The sequence below is a fragment of the Engystomops pustulosus genome, chromosome 3 (assembly GCF_040894005.1).
Source record: "Engystomops pustulosus chromosome 3, aEngPut4.maternal, whole genome shotgun sequence".
In the NCBI taxonomy this organism is placed as follows: domain Eukaryota; kingdom Metazoa; phylum Chordata; class Amphibia; order Anura; family Leptodactylidae; genus Engystomops; species Engystomops pustulosus.
This window is the reverse complement of record NC_092413.1, coordinates 176792101-176797235: the sequence shown is the minus strand read 5'-3', so window position 1 is coordinate 176797235 and position 5135 is coordinate 176792101. Positions and strand designations below refer to the sequence as shown.

Sequence of the window (5135 nt, the reverse complement as noted above, 5' to 3'; positions counted from 1 at the left end):
ACCTTGTACCCTGATAATCTAATCACAGAACTAGATGGATCATAATATGTCTGCATCACTGAGTTATAGGAGTTAAACAGCAATAAAACTGAGTAAAATTGTAAATGAAAGGGTTAAAAATGATCCTAATTGTGTAAACATTACTAGGGGATTGAAATTTGAGAATTTTCTTACATGGGCAAACCCCTTTAAAGTTTTATTCATCAGTATCCTACTCTACCATGTTTCGTAACAGGCTTCTTCTTCTGTGCGTAACAAATGTAGCAAACACATTTCCATGAGTAAACAAACCTGTAACACGAGCAACTGCCAATCCAAATACATTTCCTTGTATATAAACGTAGGCTGTCCTATTAATTTGGTTTATCACATCCTTTCGGGTAGAGGTACAGTATTGTGCTTTTTATTCTATGAGATCCTCATCTTAATTTTGTGGAAGGTTAGTAACGCTTTAGAGTTACATATATTTCTGTATACAGTGTATGAACAAAAATATGATGTCAAATTATTTTAGTATCTATCTATCTATTTATCTATCTATCTATCTCATATGTATGTATCTATCTATCTCATATGTATGTATGTATGTATGTATGCATGTATGTATGTATGTATCTATCTATCTATCTATCTATCCCATATCTATCCCATATCTATCTATCTATCTATCCCATATCTATCTATCTATCTACACATGGAAAGTTCAAGTCCGCACAGTGGAAAACTCCTTCAAAGGAGGGGTGCAGAGCCCCCAAGGATCATGGCCAGGTCCTTACTTGTATATGCGTTGGAAATGGTAGGCAGCACTCCAGAATTCAAGTCAAATAAAGGTGATTTTTATTGGAACAAGTGGCGACGTTTCGGTGTGGTACACCTTTCTCAAGCCTTGAGAGGCTTGAGAAAGGTGTACCACACCAAAACGTCAGATACTAAAACAAAGAAAAACAAGCGCTCCCTGGTGCAATAAATTTTGGGATACCCCAAGTGCGTCTTTATAGATAAGGTATCACGCTCACCTTTAGTAGTTGTGCATGCAGGCACAACACTGTTGTAGAACACATCGGGTGCTGCCTAGTCCACACCAGAGACGTATGCCACGGGCGACAAGAGCAAAAATTGTCCGCAAGGCTGGGATACACTACCTTCCTCGCAGGTCCGAAAAAAAGACTATTTCCAGGGCGCACACCGATCCAAGATTTTGGTAAAACAGATACGATTTTATTTAATCTAATAAAACCGATTTAAAATACAGACAACGTGTTTCGCGTCCTCTCAATCGGACGCTTCATCAGGTCTAAATTCACATTACTGATAGAGTGATATATATATATCCCCTTAGAGGAAGTGATGTCACAGCTAGTATACAAATTAACATAATACATTAAACAGTCTAAAAAAGCCTGTTGGGGCATAATAAAATCAATATTACATAATATCAACTATTCTTAAGGAACCCAAAGATAATTTTTTAAAAAAGAAATTGTATATAATAAGAACTCACTAGATCGCTGTGGTGGAACACAAACAATTGACTGGAAGTGGTCATACTGAGCAGATCACATGATCAGATCACGTGATTAAGGAAATGGTCATGTGATCGGGGGATGTGTGATCAGGTGTAATACATTGCAACTGTCCTACGGAGGAGCAAACACAGGATCGTGGATTGTAAGTATATAAATACTGGGAAAAGATTAATGTGCCGAAGGGATCACATAATGGTTTCAGATACTTCATTGAGTCCGTTTGGGCTCAAGGTTTGCATTTTATAGATCCAGTAGATTTCTCTACGGCAGAGGGTCTGATATCTATTATTATAACTTTGGGGAATATGATCAATTGGCATAATGGTAAACAGAGTCTCATCTTTTTGGTGTTTAAAGAGGAAGTGTTTAGAGAGCCCATGTTTAAGGAACCCTTTCCTGATATTGAGCCTATGGCCGGTGACTCTATCATGCAATTCCTGAGTTGTCCTCCCTATATATTGCAACCCACAAGGACACTCAATTAAATAGATGACATAGCAGGACTTGCATGTCATGGATGTTTTAACTGGAAACACTTGCGATGTAACATTAGATTTAAAGTGTGTGCTATTATCTTTAATAGTTAAACAGCATAAGCATAGTTTGTGGGAGCATTTTCTGACCATAGGACTACTATCAATGCTGGTACTTGTTTGGGTCCCACTTGTTGTTTTATGTTGTTTTATTAAGCTGGGTGCTAAAATATTTTTTAAAGTGGATGCACGTCTGTAGGTGACCTTTGGTTTGGCAGGCAGGACTTTACTTAGAACCTGATCTTTTTGCAGAATGTACCAATGTTTGTTAAGTATATTAGTTATTTCCCTAAATTTGTCATTGTAACGGGTGACAAAATTCAAGGAGTGATCTACCGTCAGAATGGGATTTTGTTCAGTTTGTGGTGGATATTTTGTGGTCAAACAGTCTTGTTGGGTGAGAGAGACTGTTTTTTGATAGGCCTGTTTAAGAATCCACATGGGATATCCCTTTTCCAGAAAACGCTCTTTTAGAATAATGGATTGTTGCTTAAATACAAGAGGGTCAGTGCAATTTTTTCTGACCCTCTTGTATTGGCTGTATGGTATGTTATTTTTCCATTTTCTATAATGTAAGCTATTATAATTTAAATAGCTGTTTGTGTCAACCTTCTTGAAGAAGGTAGACGTATAGATAGAATGAATAGAATGATAGAATAGCGTCATTTGCTGATCCCGTCCAGATTAAGATCAAGTCATCAATATATCGTCGGTAAAAATGAATATACTGTTTAAAAGGGTGGTCAGATAATATATACCGTATATGCCGGCGTATAAGACGACTGGGCGTATAAGACGACCCCCAACTTCTGCCCTAAAAATATAAAATTTGGTATATACTCACTGTATAAGACTACCCCTCTCCCAAATGAAAAAAAGTCTGCTTAAAACTTTGCAAAACAAACAAGAGAGCAAGTGCCTGGTGATCATAACTGTAAGCTGCGATATTAATGAAGATCCGACATGCTTCTGTAAGTGCCGCCTGTGACCCCCAGCTCTGACCGCTGTGACAGGGTGGCTGCATTAGCATACAGCGCGCCGCCCCGTCAACGCGTACTAAGCCTCTGCTAATGACTGTGAGAGGCGGACTGCCGCGCATGCGCGGCGGTCCCAGGAAGCGGCTCTCTGCGCACTGACGGGGAAAAAAAACACCTCACACAGTGCGGCCCCCGTATATCCGGCGTATAAGACGACCCCCCACTGTAGCCATTATTTTAAGGGGTTAAAAAGTAGTCTTATACGCCAGTATATACAGTACTTAGTTTCGAAGGTCCCCATAAATAAATTCGCATAGGCAGGGGCTAATTTTGTGCCCATGGCCGTTCCACATTTTTGGTGAAACACAGAGGTGTTATATGCGAAAAAGTTGTTCTCTAGGACTAGAATGAGTAGTTGAAGAAGGAAGGACCTAAAGTTAGCTGTAAGGGATGTGTCTGCATTAAGATACGATTCTACACATTTAATTTCGATTTTATGTTGTATGTTAGAATAGAGGGCTGTAACGTCTAACGTAAGGAAGGAAAATACAGCCGGTAGCTCTAGACTGTGTAATTCACTAATAAGCTGGTTGGAATCTTTTAGGTAACTGGGGAGTTTTACAACGTATGGTTGGAGGTGTAGATCCACGTAATGGGAAATGTTACTAGTTGCTGATCCCGTACTAGCAATAATGGGACGTCCGGGTGGGGTTTCGCAATCTTTGTGGATCTTAGGGAGAAAGTAAAAGTGTGACATTGAGGGAAAAGGGATAAAAAGAAATCTATACTCATCTTTCGTAATGATATTTGATGAAACTGCAATATCTAGTATAGTTTTAATCTTCTTTTTTAGAGGGGGGATAGGGTCGACAAAGATCTCACCGTAATAATTAGAGTCAGATAGGATATGTCTAGATTCTTGTTCGTAGTAAGTATGGGTTAAAATAACCAGTCCTCCACCTTTATCGGCGGGGCGAAACACAATATCTTTGTTAGCTGCAATTTTTTAAGGGCCAACATTTCCCCTTTAGTCAGATTTTTGTTTCTATTTTTATTTATATTTTGTGCTGTCATGGACGGAGCAACCGTTGTGTTCTTGTTATTCGTAAGGGATTTAAAATCATCTTGTACCATATCCTGAAAAACTTTAATAAAATGGCCCTGATTATGTAAAGGGTAGAATTTAGATTTATTTTTTATAGTGGAGGTGGGGATGGGAGTGGCCTCAGATGACATGGGGTCATGGATAGAGGTATCAGGTGATCCAGATAGGGGTTTGTTAGTAGGGAACTCTTGCTGTTCCGCTGCTAAATTTTTTTGCTTATCAGGTAAAGTAAAATGATGTTTAATAGTCAGCTTTCTAATAAATGTGTTAATGTTGAGAAATAGTTCAAAATCATTTGGGGCCTGATTAGGGCAAAATGATAGCCCTTTTGATAGAAGCGATATGTCATCAGGAGTCAAAGTAAGATCTGTTAGATTAAAGATCTTTACTGTGCTCCCCGTCCTCCTCTTGATCCCTGTTTGGTTTTTTTCTTTTCTTTTGCTGATGGAGGGGCTGAAAAAAAGATTCTATATTCCTGGTCTTTGAAGGCTTAGAGGGCAATACATGGTTAGTGTTTTGCGCATCTCTGCCGGTGGAAACTGGAAGTGGGGCACTCGGAGGGCTGGGATCTGCAGGGGCAGGGTGATGTGTACAAGAATGAATGCTGATATTCAGCAAATCCTCCTGTGTGCTGGTAAGTGGCGGGCTGTGGGGAGGGGGGGGGGGGCTTTTGATCAGGGTTCCTAGCGTGTCCAGGCTCTCCCTGATTTTTTTCGGCGTCGCCACTTGTTCCAATAAAAATCACCTTTATTTGACTTGAATTCTGGAGTGCTGCCTACCATTTCCAACGCATATCTATCTATCTATCTATCCCATATCTATCTATCTATCTATCCCATATCTATCTATCTATCCATCTATCTATCTATCTATCTATCTATCTATCTATCTATCTCCTATCTATCTATCTATCTATCTATCTATCTATCTATCAATCTATCTCCTATCTATCTATCTATCTATCTATCTATCTATCTATCTATCTATCTATCCA

General features: G+C 39.2%; 1 protein-coding gene across 1 annotated transcript in view; it reads left to right on the top strand.

Moving 5' to 3' along the window:
- Window positions 1–380: 380 nt before the first annotated feature.
- Window positions 381–5135, top strand: part of LOC140122331 (phospholipid scramblase 2-like) — a 29710-nt gene continuing 24955 nt past the window's right edge. Inside the window, exon 1 of the mRNA XM_072143086.1 lies at window positions 381–439. The gene's annotated coding sequence lies outside the window, so the exon portion shown is untranslated. The remainder of the gene's footprint in view (window positions 440–5135) is intronic.